Source organism: Triturus cristatus, chromosome 7 (assembly GCF_964204655.1).
Source record: "Triturus cristatus chromosome 7, aTriCri1.1, whole genome shotgun sequence".
NCBI classification, from domain to species: Eukaryota; Metazoa; Chordata; class Amphibia; order Caudata; family Salamandridae; genus Triturus; species Triturus cristatus.
The window spans coordinates 1,567,616,079-1,567,642,732 of NC_140590.1; positions in this window are offsets into that span (position 1 = coordinate 1,567,616,079).

A 26,654-nucleotide genomic window follows, 5' to 3' on the forward strand; every position below is an offset into this window, starting at 1 on the left:
ATGGCTCTACAGAGGAGCACATTCAAAACGCCCTTCAAAACCGCCAGGGAAGCGGTCAGCAGAAACACAGAGCGGCACCTCGAATATGGAGCAATTACCCAAATGAAGCAGAGAGATGAGGACAGAGACAATCAGGTATGAGAAAGAGAGAATTTACTCACTGCCAAAAACAAAAGAACAAGCAAAGCATTCTGCGACCTTTGACTGGGTGCGGTGACACAAGCAGAAGCACAAGGGTTGTGCTTGCAGAAGCTGCAGATATTGATGGGTACAGTGGAGGCTGCCTGAACAACTTGTGCTCTCAATGGCGTCAGAAGCGAGTGCGAAGTACAATGAAGCCGTGTTTCTGAAACCCCCACCTCCTTTCAACACTTCTAAGAAACAGAACATTGGTGCCAGGTGGGTTGGGTGGATCGAAACATTCAATGACTTCATAGATACGCTAGAAGAAAAAGATGAGAAGAAGATAATTGAATATGTTTTTTAACTTGCAGGCGATGGAGTTAAAGAAGTGTTAAAGAACATCTCACAGACTAATGTGAATCGTACCAAAAGGCAAAACAAGCATTGGAAGCCAAGTTCAATTTGATGCTAAATTTCAACTATGAAAGTTATGTCTTCAACCAAGCATAACAAGTTGGTGAAACAATGGATGAGTTTCCTAAAAGACTTGACGCACTAATTAAGCACTGTAAGTTTTGTGACTTCACCAACGAAGAAGCCATGCACCTCAGACTCATTGATGGCTGCCTTTCAGATTTGTTTAGAAGAGAAACTTACAGAATCACACAGTCTAGAGAAAATGCTGATGGCTGCAAGAGCAGAAGAATGAGCAGACCAAAAAGCTGCTGACATGGAAGCTGGAACAGCACTCAATGAATCGGAATCGACCATGAAAAGCAAGTACAAACAAAAGCAAGATACACATAAGTTGGCATCTTTGAGGAAGTCATGCTTCCGATTTGGATTTTCATTTCCCCATGAAGACGAATGTCCAGCTATCGGGTAAGTCTTCAAAGGTTGCAGAAGAAAAGAAAATTTCATAACTATATGACGCACTGAAGGAAAATCAAGTGCGGTACAATGGAAAGAAAAGATGGACGCAAGAACATTCCAGAAGCACTCTGGCCACGCCCGAAAACCAAAAAGCAACATCTGCTATGCCAAGTAGAAACCAAGCAAGATCAATCCTCTTCGACGTCATTATCGAGTACCAGCAGAGAGGATGGGTGTGCCCTGATGATATATACCAAAGAACAACATACCCATGTGGGGTTAGCTGCCTGTAAAGAAGGTCACAGTTGAAAGAAAACCCACCAGACAAAGCAACACACTTCATTTGGACAATGTCCCAAAATCACACTGAAAGTGAACGATCACCCAATAACTTTCATCATAAACAGTGGTGTGTCAATTAACATCATGCCAGTGGAAAGTTTAACAGCCTATCCCCTATTTATTTATTTATATAAGCGCAACATTCATCCAAGTGGATATCACGGCGCTAGGGAAGCGAAAAGTGAGGATCAAGTGATGTTAGAGGTCTCTGTATCACCAGTTAGACCCTGGGGAACAGATGGGTTTTCAGCTTCTTTCTAAATGCCATATAGTCATCGGTAAGCCGAAGTTCTAGTGATAGTTCATTCCAATAGGTTGCTGCCAGATGGGAGGAAGAGCGACTCCCTGCCCTGGCTTGATTAATGCATTTGGTTTTTGCCTGTGCCTGATTATATAACCTCAAATTCCGAGTAGGGGCATAGAAGTCAATTTTATCTTATAGAATTCTGGGGCCATGATGGTGTAGGAATTTGTGTACAAGGCCCAGGAGCTTGAATTGAGCCCTTTGGCGCACAGGCAACCAATGGAGCTCCCTCATGCATTCTATGCCTCGACCCCCCCCCCCACCAGACACAAAGGTGTATAGTTAGGCTGATTCTGAGTCATTGCAAACCCAAGGGTCGTTCACAGAGACAATGCGAAACAAAAAGACATTGGTGCAAGCCACCATTCATGTTCTACAAGGGACTTCGTCGAACGCCTGTTTGCTCAGTTATGCCACCGCTGCTGACATGGGGTTGGTATGCCTCAACTACAACCTCTGGGCTCAGTCTTAGATCATGATTCAATTCCCGATGCTGTTCCATGCCCTGGGAAAACTCAAGAAAATGAAAGTACAGCTTCATATCAATGAGGACATTCGCCCTGTTTATCAACGGCACCATAGCGTCGCTTTTCATCTACACGAAGCTGTAAAGAAAGAGTTGGAAGCACTCTTAAAACATGACATAATTGAACGCTCCACAGGCCCCACGCCATTGGTTATGCCCATAGTAGTAGTACCGAAAAAGGACAGTAGCGGAGCAATGCTCATTTATGTTGATATGCGCCAGGCAAACAAAGCCATTGATAAGGGAAGACACCATGGTGCACACATAGTGGAAATGATCATGTAATTGAACGGATACACAGTATTTTACCGCCTCGACCTGAATAAAGGATACCATCAACTCGAACTGGGGGAGAACTGCAGGTACATTACTACAGTTTCAACTCATGTTAGTTTGTTCACATATAGGAGACTGAGTTTAGGAGGATCCTCTGCTGCTGAGATATTTCAGGATGTTTTTTGCCATGTAATCCAACCTATAACACATGTTTTCAAGTACAGTGATGACATACTGGTCTTTGGGAAGACACAAAAAGAACATGACAAAGCCCTTACCCAAATGTGCCAGTTACTTGCTGATGTAGGCCTCACTCTGAACGCTGCAAAGTGAGTTTCACAAAACCAAACTCAAGTTCTTTGGGCACATAATCCCTGATTGGGGAATGACTTCAGTTCTAAACAAGGTGCAAGCGCTGTCCCCACTTGCCCCCCCAGGATGTTACCATGCTATAGACATGGCCAATTACCGCTCGAGATACATCTGCAACTTTGCTTCAGTGAGTGCCCCATTGAAAGACTTGACAAAGCAAAATATACCATTTCAGTGGTCTCCAGAATGCGACCAGAGTTTCAAACACATTAAACATGCGATTGAGAACGCAAGTGAAATGGACAACTTCGACCACAAGTTACATAACGAGCTAGCAGTTGATGCGAGCCTGATAGAGATAGGGGCAATACTTGTTCAACACAATGGTCATCTGAATGCTCACCAGTAGAAGCTTATCTGAAACAAAGCGTGCCTACTCAAGGAGAGTCTGGCTGTGGTGTGGAACTGCGAACATTTTCATGTATTCCTTTACAGAAAACGGTTTACTGTCATCACGTTCCACCCAGGATGTGAGAAGTTGGCCTGGTATATGCTGTCCACTAGTTTTAGTGGGCACCCTGTACCACTCCAAACAACCCCTTATTGGTTATAGGTTAAAGACAACCTTTATTGAAAGCTATCCTAGTGGTAGTTATGGAGAGCAGCCTTCAGGCTAAGCCTTGAAGGAATGTAAAGCAGCTTGTTTTACCAGTCTATATTCTCTTGAGTGCCTAAATGAAAGACAACCACACCAGGTATATATTTAAAATATATTTATTTATTTATAAACACACCCTCCTAGACTCTTTATGAGACTAGAGGTCAAAACACATAAGTTACACTTCGAATATGACAGTAAAATAGCACAAATACACGTCAGGCCCTAGGGGCGAGCCAAACCATATACTAAAATAGTGGTATAAGAACCACAACTTAACTAGATACAAGGCCTAGAGCCTGTTGAATCGCTGGGACCCCAAAGAACCACCCAAGGTAGTGACACAGGGGACCCACGGGGGCCGTGTGCAGTGTGACAACACAGCCGCGAGCTCCCGTTAGCTTCTATGGGGAAAGTCGCGGTTAGATTTTTAAAGATTAGGGACACTTAGAAATGAGTCAGGACCTAAAGGTATAGGGTTTAGCGCTAGAAGCCTCCTTATATCGCTGTACGCGGATGATGTAACCCTTTATATCTTGAATCCCGCGCAGAATCTGGATACAGTATTGCGTGAATTCATCAAATTCGGGCGTCTGGCTGGCATATCCATAAATTGGGCCAAATCGGTTGTATTCCCATTAACAAACAACACCACGGAAGTAACCTCTGAGTTCCCATTACATTGGGAAGCTGAGAAAGGGAAATATCTGGGGATCTGGATTAGTAGGGATGTACAGGAAGTATGGAACTTAAACTATGGAAGAGCAATTAATTGGCTGGAAGAGAAAATTGCAGTGTGGGTTAATCTTCCACCGTCCCTAGCAGGAAGGATCGCATTGATAAAGATGGTCGTGTTACCCACATTTTTATATCTATTTGTGAACCTGCCACTAATACTTACACAGGCCTTTTTTAAAACAATGCGCTCATTACTAATATCATTAGCTTGGGCGGGAGGGCAAGCTCGAGTATCATGGGAATTATTGACTCTGCCGCTTAAGCAGGGGGGACTAGGGGCTCCCGACATGAAGATGTACGCACTTTGTGCACAAGCACAATTCTTACATTATTGGGTTCACCCAACGTCGTTTCAGCCACACGTTGCAGTAGAGAAGGATGCGGTGGCACCGGTTCCTTTGCATGTGGCAGTGTATCAGTCATATAAACGACCTGTGGATGGCATTGAAACCCCTGAAACTCTCAGATGGGCCTGGGACGGGTTGCAAAGGCGAGCGGGCACGCAGATACTATATGCCCCCTCCATACCATTAGGACAACATCCAATGCTACCTAACATATGAGATGAAATTAGCAAAAAGGTTGCCCAGAAGATGCAACTTAATACTTTTGAAGATCTATACCCAGAGGGGCTGTTCAGAGAGTCCCCGACGGCAGAGGAGGGTCAGGTAGTGTCCTTCAGGGAGATGTTTCTTTATCATAAACGGCATGCCGCCTGCAGGTCACTACATGCGGAGTTCCCTACTCAGCCACCCCCTCTGGCGGCCCTAGAAAACTTGCTTTGCACGTCATCGCCGCGTAAACTCATCACTAGGCTATACACGCGTATGCAATCTGACGCCCCAGTGACAAAGCCATGTGCTCGGCATAAATGGGATGCAGAATTACCAGACCCCCTGACTGAGGAGCAATGGTCCTATTACTGTACCCAACTGACTGAACTATCCCCCAATTACAGACTCCGCCTAATCCACTTTAAATTTTTACACAGATACTACAGGACACCACTGAGCTTACACCATATGGGACTAAGAGATAATTACTGTTGTTGGCGATGTGGCTACATTCCGCCTCATTCCTGCACATGGCCTGGGAGCGTCAAGCACTATTTGACTACTGGACTATAATTTTCACATCTATTAATCAGATCCTCAGCATAGAAGTATCACCATCTCCATTAGTGGGTCTGTTGGGTTACGCTAAAGATACACATGTTAAAAAACTCAAATTGCATGCCCTACTATTATTGTTTTCCAAGCGCCAGATTGCCATTAATTGGGGGAGAAGGAGGAAACCGAAGATTACGGAATGGATAAGGGAGGTTACCTATTGTCATATCCAGCTTGCTACGTTCTGGGAATTGATGCCGCCCATCTCCAGACCTAGAGAGATCTGAGAACCATTCATTGCTTGGGTTCAGGAAAGAACCACCACAGCAGCAGCTGTCGAAGAGTTTGTTACTGGAGATGCAGAAGTGTAAGCCCCTTAATGTGTGGAAACTGCTGTGTATGGAGTCCATGGAACACGAGTGCATTTAAATATGTCTATCATATCGTACTGGTAGTCTGTCTGTTGACATATTTTTACGTTCATTTTAATGTCATGTGAAAGGGACACATCGCCTGAAAGGACACCTGCTGGCATGTGTGAGAAAAGCATATTCTTTACTATTGTATAACAAAGCCAAACACCTCAGTTGGTTTGTTGTTGTTTACGATATGTAATATATCGATATGAAAATACCAATAAAGAAAATAAAAAAGGAAATGAGTCAGGACCAAACCATTTTGGACTTAGGAAGTTCTAGGGCCAACACCCACGGGAGCACCGGAGTACTCGTGTTACCTCACCCAGGGAAGTCGGGTGCATAGGTGTCAAATGGTGTCGGGTCGCGTCGTCGATTTCAATGGGAGCTGGCAAAGAAGTGCTGCTGCCGGGAAGATGCAAAGTGTCCGAAGAGATCCAAGCCTGGATCGAGGTGGAGAAGAACCTGAAAGCAGAGGGGACAGAGTCTGGGTCACTTGCCAGTGACTAGGAAGGTGATAGGCGGATGCCCACCGATGTCGGGTGATTTCAGGTGAAGAAGGTGAAGCTTGACTCTTCAGCCACGAGGACCAGGAGGCATTTAGGACAACCAGGAGCTGGATTCGAGCTGTCCCACGAAGGATGTTAAGTGCTGCTGCGTCGGTGCCCAGATTGGACACAACAAGCCTTGGCAACAGCAACCCACGCAGAAAGGAGAAAGATGTTTCGGTGCAGACCAGCAAGGTCTGAGGGACTCACCACTTAGTAGGGAGTCAGGGCATGTCTGTAGCGACCAGAGAAGTCCAAGGAAATTCAAAGTTACCCCTTCAGGGACCCATCAGTCGATGGACCAGGGATCGCAAAGGGACCTTGAGATGAAACACAAAATGAAGGCCCACGGGTCACTCGGGGTGACTAGGCCGACAATCTTCGGTGGATTCTGTGCTTGAGATGGGGGCTACAAGTAAGCCCAAGCAAACTTCAAGAGACGTCGAGAAGTCAATGCACTTGCAAATGTGCACAGTGACCAGGAGTTCCGGTTCCACGCTACTCACAAGGGCTGCGGGTCTCAGCTTTGCTGGGGACTCGGGTCGGCCTCCGAGATGTCTGGAAATCCTATTCTTGGGCTGCAAATACTTTGGAGTCCGGCGGGAGCTTCGGCTTCATTGGTGCCTGCCAAGCAGGGGAGTCACTCCTTGACCCCAAGGGAGATTTCTTCAGTCCTCTAGTCGTTAGTAGAGCGTCGAAGTTCCAGGATTCAGCTTCAGAGTTTCGTCTAGGGATATCTAAAGTTCTGGTTACAGAGGTTCCTTACCTATACCTAAGGAAGGGGTTGGACTAGCTCAGGGGACCCACCTATGGGAGGGTTTGGAAAGAGAGGTGGCTACACCCATTTCCTTTGTCCAGTTTTGTACCAGAGCAGGGGATGGAAGCCCGTGGACCGGTTTGAGCTGGACTATGCACAGGGACACCAAATGTGCCCCCAGTGCAGGACTTCAAAGCACTCAGAGAGTGCTCCCACTCAACTCCAATACACATAAGCCTGTCTGGTAGGTGGTTACACCTCCCTGTGACAGGAAACCTATTGTCCAGGTGTCCCCTACCGGAGTTTCGGTCAGCAGCAGGAGGCCAGACCCGTGTCTGTGGCTGCAGCATCCATTTTGTGATTCCAGGGCTCTATTAGATTTCTACTGGGTATACCAGTACTGTCATGTCTCTCCCTCTAGAAGGGTGGGATCATATCCTCACCTCAAGAACTGATGTGGGGGTATGATTCCAAGATGTTTGACACCAAATACGACATGTTTCCGTGCAGTCAGTCCAAAGTTAGCATTAACCGTTTAAGATATAATGCACTTAAGAGTATATGGTCAGGTTGCACCACTGATAACCCCAGAGAAGAGATTCCGAAGGCTGCAGAGGGGCTCAGCTCATGCCTGGGCACCCTCTCACATATAACCAAGCACCCTGCCTCCAGGATTGATAAGGCCTGCCATAGGGGTGACTGATAGGTTACTATGTGAAGTGTTAGGTGAGGTATAGTGAACCTATACCTCAGTAAGGAGTGCATGCACCACCTTACCCAGGCTGCAGTAGCAGACCTGTGGTGTCATTTTGCATGGCTTTCCAGGGGTGGCATAATACATGCTTCAGCCCCTGGTAAGCCTCTGGGGTACCTATGCCCTGGGTACATAGATTACCATATACTAGGGACTCACAAGGGTACCCTAGAATCCAGAATCCAGAATCCAATCTGGAGTGTACCTAAAGTACATGCAATCAATTTTAGCAGCTAGGCAGGGGCCCTGAATAGCAGGGTCCCAGCCAGACTAAAGTCGAAAAACAGTAAAACACCAGCAAAAAGTGGGGGTAAACATGTGCAGCAGATCCTACTCTCCTACACAACCCCCCTCCCCCAAAACGCAGGAACATTAAACTAACCTTGACCAGTTGAGTCTTCATGTTCTAAGTGGAAATATCTGGAGAGTCCATCTGCATTGGCATGGTTACTCCCAGGTCTATGTTCCACTGTATAGTCCATCCCCTGTAGGGAAATGGACCACCTGAGAAGTTTGGGGTTTTCACCCTTCATCTGTTTTAGCCATAAGAGGGGCTTATGGTCTGTCTGAACAATGAAGTGAGTACCAAACAAGTATGGCCTCAGCTTCTTCAGAGCCCAAACCACAGCAAAAGCCTCCCTCTCAATGGCTGACCAACGTTTCTCTCTGGGGGTCAACCTTCTGCTTATGAAAGCTACAGGTTGATCCTGACCTTCATCATTCAACTGTGACAGTACAGCCCCTACCCCTAACTCACATGCATCTGTTTGGACAATGAACGTTTTGGAGTAGTCAGGACGTTGCAGAATGGGAGCAGTGTACATGGCCTGCTTCAGGTCATCAAATGCCTTTTGACAGCTAACTGTCCACTGAACCTTTTGGGGCATTTTCTTAGAGGTTAAGTCATTCAGGGGTGTCACTATTGATCCATACCCCTTGACAAATCTTCTATAGTACCTAGTCAGGCCTAAAAAGGCTCTCACCTGAGTCTGGGTAGTGGGAGCAACCCAGTCCATTATGGTCTGGATTTTGCCCTGCAATGGTTGAACCTGGCCTCCACCTACAAGGTGGCCCAGGTACACAACCTGACTCTGCCCTATCTGGCACTTAGTGGCCTTGCTAGTTAGGCCTGCTTTTTGCAGGGCCTCCAAAATATTCCTCAGGTGGACCAGGTGATCCTTCCAGGTGGAGCTAAAGACAGCAATATCATCTAGATATGCTGCACTATAGTCTTCCAGGCCTGTAAGGACTTGATTCACCAACCTTTGGAAAGTGGCAGGTGCATTCTTCAAACCAAAGGGCATTACCACAAATTGATAGTGTCCACTAGGGGTAGAAAATGCTGTATTTGGCTTTGCATCATCAGCTAGTCCGATCTGCCAGTAACCAGCTGTCAGGTCACATGGGCTTAGAAACTTGGCTGAGGCCAAAGTGTCTATTAGCTCATCTGCCCTGGGGGTGGGATGGGCATCAGTCCTAGTGGCTGCATTGAGACCCCTGTAATCCACACAAAACCTCATCTCTCTCTTGCTATCTTTGGTGTGAGGTTTAGGTACCAAGACTACTGGACTAGCCCAAGGGCTATCTGAGGGTTCAATGACTCCCAAATCCAACATCTTTTGGACTTCTCTCCTTGCACAGTCCCTGACATGGTCAGATTGCCTGTAGATCTTATTCTTCACAGGCAGACTGTCCCCAGTGTCCACTTCATGAGTGCACCAGGTAGTCTGACTTGGGGTCAGACAAAACATATGTCTGTACTAACTGAGAAGCTTTCTGCAGTCAGTTTGTGCTGGACAGTGAGGCTGCCTGCCAAGGCTACACCATCAACTGACCCATCATCAGGGTTCTGAGAAAGCAGGTCAGGGAGTGGGTCACTCTCTTCCTCCTGTCCTTCATCAGTAGCCATGAGCAAGCCCATGTCCGCCCTGTCAACATATGGTTTTAGTCTGTTGACATGAAGCACCGTGTGGGGACTCCTAGGGGTTCCAAGGTCTACCAAGTAGGTGACCTCCCCTTTCTGTTCAACAATTGTATGGGGGCCACTCCATTTGTCCTAGAGGGATGCTGGGGCCACAGGCTCCAACACCCACACTTTCTGCCCTGGCTGGTAAACAGTCAGCACAGCCTTTTGGTCATGCCAGGCCTTTTGTAAATCCTGGTTAGCCTCAAGGATTTTGGTTGCCTTTTTCATATACTCAGCCATCCTGGAGCAGAGACCAAGTACATAGTCCACTAAGTCCTGTTTAGGAGGTTTGAGAAGTAACTCCCACCCCTCCTTCACCAGACACAAAGGACCCCTAACAGGATGGCCAAACAAAAGTTTAAAAGGGCTGTAACCAAACCCCTTTTGTGGCACCTCCCTGTAGGCAAACAAAAGACAGGGCAAAAAAATGTCCCATCTGCGCCTAAGCTTTTCTCGGAGACCTTTGATCATGCCCTTTAAGGTTTTGTTGAATCTTTCAACTAAACCATTGCATTGTGGGTAATAGGGTGTGGTGAATTTGTAATTCACTCCACACTCTTTCCACATAGCAGTTAAGTAACTTGACATAAAGTTTGGAACTCTGTCAGATACTACCTCCTTAGGAAAGCCTACTCCTGAGAATACACCCAAGAGAGCTCTTGCTACCACAGGTGCTGTAGTGGTCCTAAGCGGGATTGCCTCTGGGTACCTAGTGGCATGGTCCTCCACCACCAGGATAAATATGTGCCCAGATGCAGCTTTAGGATCCATGGGACCAACAATGTTAATCCCAACCCTCTCAAAGGGAACCCCCACCACAGGTAGTTGTATCAGGGAGGCCTTTGTGGTTCCACCTGCCTTGCCACCTGCTTGGCAGGTCACACAGGAGCGACAAAACTCCTTAGTGTCTTCAGACATGTGGGGCCAGTGAAAGTGAGGGACAATTCTGTTCCAAGTCTTGTTCTGACCCAGGTGTCCTGCTAGGGGAATATCATGGGCTAGTGTCAATAGGAAGCCCCTAAACTTCAGAGGTATAACCAACCTCCTGGATGCACCAGGCTTGGGGTCTCTACCCTCTGAGTAAAGGAGTCCATCATCCCAATACATTTTATGGGTGCCACTAGCATTCCCAGCAGCCTCATCAGCAGCTTGCTTTCTGAGGGGTTAAAGAGAGGGGCAGGTTTTCTGTTCCCGGCTCAGATCAGACCTGGAAGACCCCCCTGTCCCCAAGAACTCAACCTGGTCAGGTTCAAGCTCCTCTGGGACAGTTCCTTCTTCAGGCTCAAGATCATCTCCCTGAGGAGACTGATCTGCATTTTGAGTCAGGTGGGAAGGCACTGCCTTAACCCTACTGCTCCTCCTCTTGGGAGGCACCTGGTCCATTATTCCAGAATCCAGGGCCTGTCCAGTGTTAGACATTTTGGCCTGTGACCTAGTCACAGCAAAGACATGAGCAGGAGTCCCTAACATTTCTGCATGTGTCCTGGGCTCCACTTCAACCCAAGCTGATGTTTCTAGATCATTGCCAAGCAAGCACTGTACTGGTAGGTCTGCACTTACCACAACCTTCTTAAGGCCAGTTACCCCTCCTAGGAGAAGTTAACTACTGCCAGAGAATGGTCTGTAGCATTGGTCACTTGGTACATTTCACCAAGTATAATCTGCCCAGGATCCACAAGATCTTTTGTCACCATTGTGACACTTGCTCCTGTGTACCTGAATGCCAAAGCCTCTTTTCCATTTATTGAAGGCTGTTGTCTGCATTTGCCCAAGTTACTGGGACTCACAAAGGAGGACATATCCATGCCTCCATCAAAGACTAGAACAGCCTGAGTTGGAACTCTGACTAGGCCAGAGTCCATCTCAGAACCCAGGGTCAACCCTACTACACCCTTATTCTGAACATTACCACCACCAATTGTAGCTGTACTAGGGGGAACAGTTACCTTAGGGGGCAATGGTGGCTGGAGTTGATTCTTTGGACTTGGTGCAGTCACTTGTCCAGTAAGTTTTCTGCTTACAGATTTTGCACCATGGTTTCTTTTGGCCTTTTCCCTTGTTAGACTGTGAATCCCCACCTGAAGAAGATTTTGGGGGCCCTTGTGAAGACTCCTGGTCTTTACCTTTCTCCCCACTCTTATCAGAGTTTTTAGGATCTTGCTTCTTGGGTTCACCACCTTGGTTCTGTACCTTCTGCCTCACCCTGGTTCTGACCCACTTGTCTGCCTTCTTTCCCAATTCTTGGGGAGAGGTCAGATCTGAGTCCACCAGGTACTGGCGCAACAGCTGATTTTGACAGTTATTAAGGATCTGCTCCCTTATAATCAAATTGTACAATCCTTGGAAGTCATGTACTTTGCTGCCAAGTAACGAACCCTCCAGAGCCTTAGCAGCACAATCTACAAAGTCTACCCAGTCTTGATTTTGTGCTTTTTGGGTATCCTGATCTTTAACCTATATTGTTCAGTGGTTAGGCCAAACCCCTCAACTAATGCACTTTGTAGACTGCTATAATCATCTGCCTCCTCCTCTCTAACAGTGAGGAGCTTATCTCTACCTTTGTCTGCAAAGGAGAGTCATAAGATTGCTGCCCACTGCTCATGGGGGACCCTTTGAACTTTACAGGCCCTTTCCAGTACAGTTATCCATTTCTGGATGTCATCCCCACTCTGGTAGGGAGGGACAATCTTATTCAGGTTTCTATGGTCATAAGACCTCTCCATATCTCTAGGGATGTTGCTGCCACCATGGGACTCTAGTCCCAACTTTTTCCTTGCTCTGTAGAGCTCTAAGGCCTCCTTATTAGCTACCTGCTTCTTTCTGATTTCAAGCTGAGCTTCCTCATACTTAAGCAGTCTCTCCCTCCTCTCCCGAGTGGTTTCCCTCCTGTGAGAAGAGAAAGAGGTCCATATAGATGAACCAGAATGGTTAGACTCCACTGAGGGAGATCTAGACCTTCTAGGCCCACCACCAACTCTTCCTAGAGGGACAAAGAGGGGGCCAGTGTGGCCCTCCCCCTCATCTTCCTGGGAAGCTGGGTTTTCCAGGTCAAGATCATTGTCATCTTCCTAGTCAGCATTAGAGGTCAGGTCATGGGGAATTTCACCCCTAGGCCCTTCCTCATGTACTGTCCCACCCACTCTGCCTACCCCTTCAAACCCTATAGGTCTTCTGAGATCATCCAGCCTGAGTACCTCTATGAGATGCTGGGTGGTTGGACTTTTGCCTGTCCTAAGTTTCCTAGCTGTGCATAATGCTCTCAGTTCCATGAATGGGAGGTTATCATACTTGGAAACAAAAAAAACATTGGCTTCTGGCAGGGACCCACTGGTTCCTGACCTTGAAGACATTACTAGTGAGGTGTGGTGTATTGCACTACCTACTCTAATGTGGCCTACTAAACTCTAATGAGTTGTAGAAAGGGTATGCTAAGCCCTCAATACACAACTCTAAGTTCAGTAGAACTTACTGTATTCTCAAGCTTGTATTATATATACCTGGGGTACCTTTAGTGGTTTTCAGTTAGTCACTCAATTGAGATTATCTGGTAAAACAATATGAAGCTGGAATCCCACACGCTGCACACCAATGTGAGAAGTTGGCCTGGTATATGCTGTCCACTAGTTATAGAAGGCACCCTGTACCAGTCCAAACAACCCCTTATTGGTTATAGGTTAAAGACAGCCTTTATTGAAAGCTATCCTAGTGGAAGCTATGGAGAGCAGCCTTCAGGCCAAGTCTTGAAGGAATGTAAAGCAGCTGGTTTTACCAGTCTATAATCTCTTGAGTGCCTAAATGAAAGACAACCACACCAGGTATATATATAAAATATATATATTTATTTCTAAACACACCCTCCTAGACTCTTTATGAGACTAGAGGTCAAAACACATAAGTTACACTTCAAATATGACAGTAAAATAGCACAAATACACATCAGGCCCTAGGGGCGAGCCAAACCATATACTAAAATAGTGGTATAAGAACCACGGCTTAACTAGACACAAGCCCTAGAGCCTGTAGAATCACTGAGACCCCAAGGAACCACCCAAGGTAGTGACACAGGGGACCCACGGGGGGCTGTGTGCAGTGTGAGAGCACAGCCGCGAGATCCCGTTAGCTTCTATGGGGAAAGTCGCGGTTAGATTTTTAAAGATTAGGGACACTTATAAATGAGTCAGGACCAAAGCCTTTTGGACTTAGGAAGTTCTAGGGCCAACACCCACGGGAGCACCGGAGTACTTGTGTTACCTCACCCAGGGAAGCCGGGTGCATAGGTGTCAAATGGTGTCAGGTCGCGTCGCCGATTTCAATGGGAGCTGGCAAAGAAGTGCTAATGCCGGGAAGATGCGTAGTGTCCGAAGAGATCCAAGCCTGGATCGAAGTGGAGAAGAACCTGAAAGCAGAGGGGACAGAGTCTGGGTCACTTGCCAGTGACCATGAAGGCGATAGGCGGATGCTCACCGATGTCGGGTGATTCCAGGTGAAGAAGGTGAAGCTTGACTCTACAGCCACGAGGACCAGGAGGCGTCGAGGACAACCAGGAACTGGATTTGAGCTGTCCCACGAAGGATGTCGAGTGCTGCAGTGTCTGTGCCCGGATTGGACACAACAAGCCCTGACAACAGCAACCCACGCAGAAAGGAGAAAGATGCTTCGGTGCAGACCAGCAAGGTGTTTGGGACTCACCACTTGGTAGGGAGTCAGGGCACATCTGGAGCAACCAGAGAAACCCAAGGAAATTCAAAGTTACATACACAGTGAGAATAGTGGCAGGGTATAAGATGCTGCACCAATTACTTGTGTTGCTAAGGTCCAGGGGTCCCAGTTCCAGAGAAAATTGCCCAATATCCAGAGCTTATTAGTTTGAGGAGAGTGACTCGAGATACTGGACCTCTATGGTCTCAGGGAAAGTACATGCGTAAGGTTATGAGTCAAAGAGCTCCTACTCAGATAGTTATTGCGGGAATTGATTCCATATGCTCCCAGGTAGGGGCATATATTGATGAGGAATTACAGCCCTTCATGAAAGACCTTCCCTCATTCATAAGAGATACAAAAGATGTTCTCCAGAAATTAAACAATATCACATGGCAATCAGACTACCTACTTTCCTCTATAGATGTTGTTAGTCTGTATACATCTATTAGACATCCGGATGGTATAACAGCAGTTAGAAAGTGTCTCCAAGGAAGATCTGTCCACTTTACGGCTAGAAACAACATGATATTGGAATTTTTAGAGTTTTGTCTATACAATAACTACTTCCTCTTTAATGAAGATTACTACTTACAACTACAAGGCACAGCGATGGGGGCCAAATTTGCTCCCCCATATGCCTGTATACTCATGGGAGAAGTAGAACGCCATTGTATTTGGAATGACAACAAACAAGATTTCTCCAACAATATAGTTATGTGGGGCAGATATATTGACGATATGCTTCTAATATGGCAAGGATCTGAGACCCGCTCACGAGACTTTATTCAGACCCTTACCCCTAATCAATGGGGCATCAACATAACATATACCATATCTAAAAAAGAAATTGAATTCCTAGATCGAAGCATCTACGTTGAAGAAAACAATCTACACACCAATATTCACAGAAAAAGCACGGCTGCCAATTCCATTCTGCATGTGTCAAGTAGTCATCCCCAGCATACCATCAGAAACATTCCATCAGGAGAATACCGCAGGGCTCGAATTAATTGCAGCTCAGACAAAGACTTTGACACAAAATCCCAAGAGATTACAACAAGACTTATACAGAGAGGATATAATGATCGTCACCTCAAAAACACACAACACTAGGTCTCCCAATTGGAACGAACTAACCTCTTGTCAAGCAATACAGAGAACAGGAACCAATCTACTGTAAGATTTCTAACTCATTACAGTAATGGTCATCAGTACATACGCAAGACTCTGAAGAAACACTGGAATCTGTTGACACTTAATCCAACAGTAAAAGATGCAATCAAGGATCAATCCCAACTTAGTTTCCTGAGAAGTAAAAATCTCCGTGACTCCTTGTGTCCCTCATTTTTTCAAACACAACAGAAGACTATGATTTTTTTGCAAAAACCCAATGGTTTCTATACCTGTGCAAACTGTTCCGTATGTAAATTGGGAAAATCTAAAACTAAGAACATTTTGATCAATGGTCAGCACTTCCAGATCAAAGACTTCATCAACTGTGAGAGTAAGAACGTGATTTATCTAATCATCTGTCCATGTGGGCAACCCTACATAGGGAGCACGATCCGACAGCTCAAAATGCGGATACAGGAACACTACCGGAATATTCATAAATCTGATGGAAGACAACCATTGGTAGAACATTTTGTAACAAACCATCAACACAATCGAAACTTCTCTTTTTGCGGCCTGGAAAAAATAAAACAACATGCAAGAGGAGGCAATTTGGAATGGCGACTACGACAGAAAGAAAGTGCCTTTATTATCCGATAAGGGACCGTGGAAACAGGCCTAAACAAAGACCATGAATGGCACTATTGGCTATAAGATGTCCTGTTTTACGAACTATAATAATTTTGACACAGGTGACATCTCACCGAAATGAGAGGAACATTAAGCGGACAGCTTACTCTTTGTAGTGTTACATCTACTGTCTTTTCAAAACAATCAAAGAAATGTAGTGTTGTGATGTGACCCTTTGCTTTCTACCAACCTGAACCATCTATTTTTTTACAAGCTCCTCCATTTGAGCTTTCATGTTGCTGTTTGCTTATTATCATATAAATTCCTTCTTTTTTTCTTTCTTTTTTCTTTTTACGTTCTTTTTCTTTCTTTTTTCTTACCATGATGCCCATACTGTTTGAGAATATGGACAATACTAATTATAGTTAAGTTTGAGTAGATCCTCCCCTTCCCCAAATGAGGATGACAACTCTCAATTTTACTAATATTGGCCTTCGAAACGGTATTTAAAAGCAATGTCAGTCTCAATTGAAATAGTTGTAGACTTAAATTCAAAAACCATCTGGTTGTCGGATCAAAAAACCTGGTCTCCTTCTCACTAACATATACCATAAATAATGCTGGCTCATGGACCATTTTTTAGACACGACTAAACTGCCCGTTTTCCGGTCCTCTTGAAACAAAAAGAATATAAAAAGACAAAATAAGACTCTACCAATAATTATAGCAGAAAATGTTTCCAGCTATTTATCTTCTCGGTAATATGAATGACGAGCGCACATTGAATTGTAGCAACATATTCAAAGATGGCGCTCCTTATTGCGAGCGCTATTCTTCCTTGAACGCCCTCAATACGTGATCGGACGCTGTAGCTCCTTTAAAGATGGATGCGGTCCACAACGCTATCACTCCAGTGGAAAGAATTGTGTTGGAATTATCCCGGGACTACGATTCCTTTCGAACAATTTTAAGTAAGTGACTCTCGAATCTGCCCTAAATCATATCTAACAGCGGCCCAGAGAAACTCGCAACTAGCTCCATTGAGTTTCTAGCTAAAACGGGCTAGGGAAGGAGGAATATAGCATACGACGCTCTATTTGAAACTTTTAAACGTTCCGTAAAAATGTGCTAGCTTGTTTTCGAGTAATGGGCTTAGAATTTATAACAAAAAAGCATAACAAGCATAACTGGGCTTATTATTGTATGGCCCTATGAGTCTAATATATCACTTTCTTGGGCTTTTAACTTCTTGTACAATATACATTGTAGTCATACCCTCAAAGATGGCGTTTTCCTCTTGAGAACGCATACTATCCTGTAGGCACCAAAAATGTGATTAGATTTGGTAGTCCCCTCATAAACACGGCCGCGCCATATAACGTCAACACTCTAGTGGGAAGATTACCTTGGGACCACGACTTCCCTCATATTGATTAAAGTAAGTGACACTAGAGTTCGCTTTGAATATGCTGCTACCTGTACCTAATAGCGTCTCTGAGAAACATGAAATCGCGCTCTCTCGTGTTGTCTTTATTTAAACTGGTCAGGCAAGAGAAAGAATATAAGAAAAAATATAGCACCTGATGCTCACGTTGAAAGAACTTTTACTTACTCAAATTAATGTGTTCACTTGCCCAAGATTAATAGGCTTTATGTAACGAGACCGGGGAGTGAAATAATATACATCTTCTCTTTATTTTTGAGTATGAGATACCCAGCTAAATACCAATCTCCTGGGACCTCATAATTTTTGCACTAAAACGGGTAAAAATTATTCTGCTAAAATGATATTTTTTTTCCTCCTTCGGCCAGTCTGTATCGTTAATATAATATCATTTTTGACCCTCGTGCTATTCCATGCAAGATGTCTTTTGCACAACTAATTAAGCGTATATGATCTTGTTAAATATGCAGGTATCCACATTTGTTCTTTATCCTCTGTTTTCTTGTCTAGATATCTGTTCTGTTCTAACATGAAGTAATTTTTGAAAAAAAAAATGTCAATGTCAATAAGACGCGCTTCTACCCTGAATCTTAAGGTATATCTCTGACATGTAAAATGTGCTATATATTCCTGCATGACCCCTTTTTGAAGCATGAAGAATATCGAGGAAATAGCATGTTTATGGGTAGAATTTAGCAACCCTGTCGTAGACAAAAGCATGTACTTATACAACTTGATTCTAAAACCATACTAACAAACATCAAGCTGTCACGAAGTTTGCCTTCCTTCTGAAACCCGCACTTGGCTTCACATGCAGACTACAGCACAAATAAAAAACATAAATCATTTTTTGGCACACTTACTGTTTTTTATTTGAGAAAATCAATTCCTTCTCTATTCCTTTCTATCCATCACTGTGAATAATTTCCTCTTCTTCACATCCTTTTTTAAACACTTGTATAGTGTCACTGCCCTTTGAATATTACGTCTATTTTGGCTCACATACCACTGGGTGTATTTGGGTACACACCGAGATCTTGAGATAAATCTGTCTAACATTACCTTATTAATATTCTTTCCAGCCTTGAAAAAGCCCTGGCCAAATTTGGCCACTGGGTGAAACACGTATCGGCTGTGTTTGCTTTAATGTGAACAAAAAAACAAAATAACAACAAGAAAAAATACAATTTGAGTGTTGGAATCTTTGAATAAGAACCTCTATGTTTAAACAAATTAAACGGAAATTTGTACTCAATCAAGTACTGTGACCATTTTTACTTTTAACTATCTGAGGAGGAGCTCTTTGACTCATAACCTTACGCAACCAATTACTTGTGTTCTTGTCTAGCACCCTCTCAGTACGCCGGACCTGTGTATGGAAGAGGAGTCTCCACGCTGAATAGGTTAGTAGATTATTGGTGTAATATATGTGATCAGAACTCAGGGGCTTGCTTGATGGTATTTGAAAAAAGAATTTTAAAAGGGCACTGGACTGAACTTAGGGGACTTGCTTGATGGTATTTGAATTTTTTAAAAGGGGACACGACTTAGCCTCTGGGGGATTGTATATACTATTGACAGAGGAGTAATAAGGATATCACTTGTTCTGTTTATGTAGGGGTAGCGATTGTGCGCCACCATTACTGTCTATTACTCGAGGTCCTTGGACTTATCATGGGTGTGGACTCAAACACATAGAAGGACAACTTATTGATTTTGAAAGGTACATGCTTTTTACAGTTTTGTTCTTAAACTATTAAGTACATGTTGCTTGGACAGGGCACGTCCCTTTGATAATATGAATATATTACCTATCTTATCCTTAGGGATAAGTGACTGGAGTGCTAGTATCTTTGTCTATCTGTAAGGTCACAGGATGGAATGTGGACCATGACTTGGTATAGAGATCCAAGTTACCTCCATACCAGGAGGAATTAGCCTCGCAATCAATAAATGAGAAACTAAGGGTATAAACATAGTGTCTATGAAATAATATAAGAGAACAACTAGGTTTGAGTTTGGGCACAGATGTTTTTGGGCAACCACTATCTGACTAGCTCAGTAAGTAGAATCAATGGTCCACCAACCAGAAAATTGTGGGTTTGATACTGCTATACCCACTTCCCTTGCCCAAACCCACAAAAACACAACTTTTGATCTTGAAAGGTATATGCTGTTTATAGTCCGTTTTTAAACCATTAAGTACATGTTGCTTGGGCAGGGCACGTCCCCTTGAAAATATGATTATATAACCTATCATACCCTTAAGGATAAGTGACTGGAATGCCAGTATCTTTCTCTTACTGTAAGGTCCTAGGATGAAATGTAGACCAGGATTTGGTAAGGAGACCCTAGTTACTATTGGAAGGTTTCTATTATTTTATGTTAACCACCAGCAGATATGGGGTACGCGTCCCCATAATGTACTATGTCCCTTAATCTGTATGGACAAGTAAGAGACTTGTTTTTTCTCACGTCTAGATTGGGCGATTGAGCGCATTCACTTATTGGTGTGGTAGTAGGACTCGCTGAATTGGAAAGAGGAACGTGGATCAGAATATGTACCTACAGTAACTCTGATACTAGTAGGTATTGATTACTGTTTCTTTGTTGAAGTGGGACATGGAAATATGCGCCATTCTGTTGAAATTCAGATTTGCCTTTGGAACTTTTCTTTGTACTATGCACTTGTTCAAATCAATGAAATGTTGTCTCTCTCATCCTCTAGAATTATAAAAGTGCATATCCTAAAATTTGAAAGTGTCTAGAATGAGTATCGGGAAACTCCGAGCCGAAGACTCTGCGAAACATTATAGTTGGTGGGTACTTAACATAATGAGTAGTATCCTTATACAGTTGACATTTGTATCTCAGTGATTTCATATAGAAATACAGTATTAGTATTTTTAACACATTGTATGCAGTTAGTTCCTTTTTTTTTTCTTTCACCAAGGAAACGTGCACATGCATTTAATTATATGAGACTTTATATATCCCAGATAGATGGTGCATTTTGAAACGTGGTTTGTTCTCCTCCCTTTTTTCCATTTCCTGATATTGGTTATGATATCAAAACATGTATACTGTTTGTGTTTTCACAATAGACCTTGGTCACTCCTTTTTCTTTTAATTGTAAATAGTGTTTTTTATGTGTATGTATTATGATGGTGTAGAATAAAAGTGTTAGATAAAGTATTTTTATATTGAATTTTTGTATATTGTTTCACAGCCCTGAAGAAGCCTGAAAGAGTGAAACGCGTTGGCTGTTTTGCTTCTATACATAAAAAACTGAAATAAAAAAAGACTAAGAACATTTCCGGCTACAGAAATCATTTAGTCTGTCATCGTCTGTGATGAATGAAAGAGATTTACTCTTTGGTCATTATAGCATTGCCTCTCCCTTCTTTCTGTATATCAGAAATTCAAAGTTACCCCTCAGGGACCCACCAGTCAACGGACCAGGGATCGCGAAGGGACTTCGAGACGAAACACAAAATGATGGCCCACGGGTCACTTGGGGTGACTAGGCCAACAATCTTCGGTGGATTCTGTGCTCGAGGTGGGGGCTACAAGTAAGCCCAAGCACGATTTCAAGAGACGTCGAGAAGTCAATGCACTTGCAAAAGTGCACAGTGACCAGGAGTTCCGGTTCCACGCTACTCACAAGGGCTGTGGGTCTCAGCTTTGCTGGGGACTCGGGTCGGCCTCTGAGATGTTGGAAATCCTCTTCTTGGGCTGCAAATACTTCGGAGTCCGACGGGAGCTTTGGAGATGCAGACCGGCAAAATGCTTCGTTGATGCCTGCCAAGCAGGGGAGTCACTCCTTGACCCCAAGGGAGATTTCTTCAGTCCTCTAGTCATTAGTAGAGTGTCGAAGTTCCAGGATTCAGCTTCAGAGTTTCGTCCAGGGATATCTAAAATAGATAGCAGAGCAGGGGCTGGAAGACCCTGGACCGGTTTGAGCTGGACTATGCACAGGGACACCACATGTGCCCCCAGTGCAGAACTTCAAAGCACTCAGAGAGTGCTTCCACCCAGCCCCAATACACATAAGCCTTTCTGGGAGGTGGTTACACCTCCCTGTGACAGGAAACCTATTGTCCAGGCCACCCCTGCCGGAGTTTTGGTGAGCAGCAGGAGTCCAGACCCGTGTCTGTGGCTGCAGCATCCATTTTGTGAAGCCTGGGCTCTATTAGATTTCTACGGGGTATAGCAGTACTGTCATGCCTCTCCCTCTAGAAGGGTGGGATCATATCCTCATGTCAAGAACTGATGTGGGGGTATGATTCTAAGGTGTTTGACACCAAACACAACATGTTTCCGTGCAGTCAATCCAAAGTTAGCATTAACTGTTTAAGATATAATGCACTTAAGAGTATATGGTCAGGCTGCACCACTAACAACCCCGGAGAAGAGATTCCGAAGGCTGCAGAGGGGCTCAGCTCATGCCTGGGCACCCTCTCACATATAACCAAGCACCCTGCCTTCAGGATTGATAAGGCCTGCCATAGGGGTGACTGATAGGTTACTATGTGCAGTGTTAGGTGAGGTATAGCGAACCTATACCTCAGTAAGGGGTGCATGCACCACCTTACCCAGGCTGCAGTAGCAGACTTCTGGTGTCATTTTGCATGGCTTTCCAGGGGTGGCATAATACATGCTTCAGCCCCTGGTAGGACTCTGGGGTACCTATGCCCTGGGTACATAGTATACCATATACTAGGGACTCACAAGGGTACCCCAGAATCCAATCTGGAGTGTACCTAAAGTACATGCAATCAAGTTAGAGAGGAGGCAGCTAGGCTGGGGCCCTGAATAGCAGGGTCCCAGCCAGACTAAAATCGAAAGCCAGTGAAACACCAGCAAAAAGTGGGGGTAAACATGTGAAGCAGATCCTACTCTCCTACACGGGTTGCTTACCATTTTCAGAAACCCAACGGCCAAGATGCCCCCTCTCCTTGAGTGGTGGAAGTTAAGACTGAAAGAGTATGACTGTGAGATTGTGCACAAACCAGGGAAAGATAAGAACGCAGCATATTATTTTTCACAATTGCCAGTATCTCGTCACAGTTCTACATCAAGGACAGCTCGAGCCTTGTTTCAACTTTATTGTGAGATCCAGCATGCCAGAGGCGCTGTCTATGTAACAAATTATTGTTGTCACCAATGCAGATAAAGACATGACCATAATCAAAGAATTTATTACCACACAAGCATGAGGGAGAAGCACCAGGCACTTTGCCGATGATGTTGGATTCCAAAAGTTCACAAATGTACAGGATGAGGTATCAATCACCCAAGAAGGCGTAAAACTGAGAGGCTCAAGACTCGTCATACCTGGAAGCCTATGACAGTGGGTCATTGAGTTGGCCCATGAAAGACACCGTGACATTGTAGCCACCAAGAGAGTTCTTAGATATCGAGTGTGGTTCCCTCGGCCAGATGATCAAGTCGAGAAAGAGCTCAAGGCATGTCACATTTGCATTAGTTTGTCCCCCAAAAGTGACGCAGCATAGAGTCACAATGTCTGACCTTCCTGTGAATGCATGGAAGAGGGTTACCATTTACTTTGTTGGTCATTTAGGAAAGAAATGGACACCATCTCATGGGAGTCATATATTCACGCTTTCCTTTGGTGGAAGACCTGTCTTCCACAACCCATGACAAAGTTATAGAGTGACTTGAGGACATCTTTGCAAAATGTGGCTGTCCCAAAATTCCTAAATCTGACAGTGGCCATCCCTCTAACAGAAAGGAATTCAAAGAATTTCTTGTCCGACTCAACGTCAAACACCAAAGGAGAACCCCCCTCTAGTCCCAAGCCAATTATGTGGTTGAATGTTTCATGAGCACCCTCAAAAAGGTCATTCAACGAGCATCCATGGAGGGAATTGATCTAAAAAAAAAGCCATATGCCAGGCCCTCCAGGCCTATTGATCAACTCCTCTCTCCACAACTGGTGCGAGTCCAGCCATCTTGCCATTTGGAAGACCCATCAGAATAAAGTTGCCTCAAAGGACCCTGGATTGATCAGTGAACACTGACAAAGTTCGAGACACCGACGCAACTCAGAAAAGACAAATGAAAGCGTATGCAGATCAGCATCACCATACCCAGAAGACAGTCATTGCCAAAGGAGACTGGGTACTGGTTAAACAGAAACGAAGACGGAAAACGAACCCTCCTTATGCCGCTGAGCCCTTACAGGTTGTGGCCTGCAAAGGATTAATGGTGACAGCATATTGTCCTGAACAATCCATTACACGGGACACATCACACTTCAGACACTTACCGCAACACTTGTCAAGTTCGGAATCAATGCGTGAAGCCGCTCAGCCAGCAAAACTGGCTCAAGCGTCTGAGTCTATGACAACGTTGTCTGGCCAGGGCAGACCTCGACCATCTCAGATCACCCAGTCCTTCTGACAAGTGCAAGCATCTCGCCGATTGTTTGAAGAAATGTGATTTTTGTGATGTTCACCACTTTTTGTTTAAAAAAGGGGGAGATTACGCATATTGATTTTAACCACACTAGGACCCTTGTGGTCCTGGGGCGTACTTTAAACAGGAACTACGTAATATGTGGAGAGGTGTTAAGGTGTGGTTAACATTGAGCATGAGAGAATGTGCAGTGTATGATGGCATGCTGAGGAGTAAAGAAGCATTTGACTACAGCTCCTGCATGTCAGATTTTATTTGCATGCTCCAGGGCTGGGGAAGATGCTACACTAGTAACCAGCTTAATGGTGTTCACTTTGCAGACCTTGGAATACTTTGGATTTTGAAACCATAATCTGCAGATCACAACAGATATTAGTTGTAAATGTTAATTTACCATCTTTCTTGTGATGGAATCTAATGAGCAGTGTTTCATAGGTATATTGGCTTGCCCTTTAATAGATAATGGCCAGTTTTTGAAAACCCCCATATAAAGTAGGTGTTTAGGATTTTGCAAAGGTTTAGCACTGACTTTAATACGTGTTGCTGACAAAGAGATGCATAGTATATATGCAGGTGTCCAGGATTTAGTATACTATTTATTACCATTATTGAGTATGAGACGGTGCCATGATTCATGAGAGACGAAGCATACTACATTCACCTGATCTGTATTATGGTTTATGTAAAGTAGGTTTAAACAAATCTATTTAGCTAAAAAAAAGAGAGAACGATAGGTTAAATGTGTGCAGTGAGACAAACTTCTGTGCTGCTCTGCTGCAAGAAGGACTGATACTCTGCTGCCTAAGTGAGAAGGACTGGACCTGCATCTTGAACCCAACACCACCAGAATGACTCCAAGGGTTAGTTAGCTAGACTCCTGATCAGAGCCTCAGGGTAAGAAAAGGCTCCAACCACCTTGAACTCTACACTTACACTCTGCCTGCTGTGAGTCTTGTCCCCAGTGATGTGCCACGCCATTCCTGGCCCTTTGGAAGTGGACCTGTAGGTGCTCTGCCAGCCCAGCTATTGTCTTTTGGGCAGAACCAATGCAGCGCTATGCATCTCCTCGCAGCTCCTCATCAGAACTCTCGCTGCGTGACGCATTCTCGACGCAGGACATAGCAGCCTTGCAGCCCATCGGAACAAAAACTAGACCTTGTGTGTGTATAGCTCTAGTTGTTTTCTTTTGTTAAATGATACTAGAATTTAATCTGCGAGGCATTAAGCACTATTTTCTGAAATCATCAAAGTTGTACTGTGGTAGTAACAATTTTCGCTGTAGTAGTAGATGTGTGAATGTGTGTTTATTCGTACGCGTGTGTTTCATGTATGTGCTAATGTACCATATTTATTTTCACTGATAAATCATAAACTTGATTTCTCACAGCCAGTAGGGCCAGTAGACCTTCAAAGGTGGTTCTTTCCTATCCAGAAGCTGATGAGGTGAGTGAAGGGGCATTGGCGTGTGGTATTCTATTGCACAACTGCTCTCTTAGCTATGCAAGACGTCTGTTTGATGTATCAAATTCACCCTTTCTTGTGAAAGTGAAAACATCCTTTGTTTTCTGTGCAAAATAGATGTCACCCTAGTCCAGGTTGGCTGTTGTTCAAGAACTCCAGTGAGATGAACTATAGGGAAAATCTGTAAAGCATCAAAGACTGTGTAAGTCATACACTCCCCATTATTAAGGTATATCACCACAAGAGAAAGGGTACTAGGTATGTGGATGCATAAGCTGGGGACTTAAGTAAATGGTTAAATGGGCATTTATAAATGTACAGAACCCAAGTGGTGAACGAGGTCAGATGGTGTTGTGTCAAGGATGGGGGTAAAGGATGAGTGACTATAGTGGCAAAAGAGTTCATTGCAGCGAACATGCAAAGTGTTTTGGTCTCATGCATATATGAGAGCGACTGTTTCAACCATGATGCAGAAAGTGTATAGCTATGCATGCACATGGGTGTAGGAGAAAGGAGTCAGAACTGGCACGGTTGTGCATGTATGTGGATACCATCCAGTTTTTATTAGTCTCACACACAGTTTAAACCAAATTTAATACAAGCATAGGAAGTGCCCAGGTGTGAAGGAAACAATCATTGTAAAGTCCAAGCTTGCAACAACTACAGTATACGCTCTGGAGTCCCCAGATGAGTGGAAGAGGGACAACCCATAGGAATGGACTTTATGCAGCCACCCATGGCAGGAGCTCTGGGGAGATAACGTTAAGGCGCCATGAAGTAACCCATACCAATTGCCATAATACAGCCCGCCATAGTACCTGCTCTGATGGGCTCTCTGTGGAGTGTGGGAGGATCAACCACTATGCCAGCAGCCATAATACATGTCTGGATTGTGCACTTAAGTGTGATGGGGGTGCAGCCCATAGGAACTGTCATTATACAACCAGCTAGAGTACTTGCTCTGAGTACATCTATGAGTGATGAGAAGCAGCCCAAAGGAAGGAATGTCATTATGCAGCTAGCCATAGCGTATGCTGTGCTGGGTCCAGAAGGAGTGGTAAACAGACAACACTATATGACCTGACATATCTTAACCTTTAAGCATTCACTCATAGCAATGGGCAATATTGAGCCATTACTGAACCAGCCACAGTATAGGCTT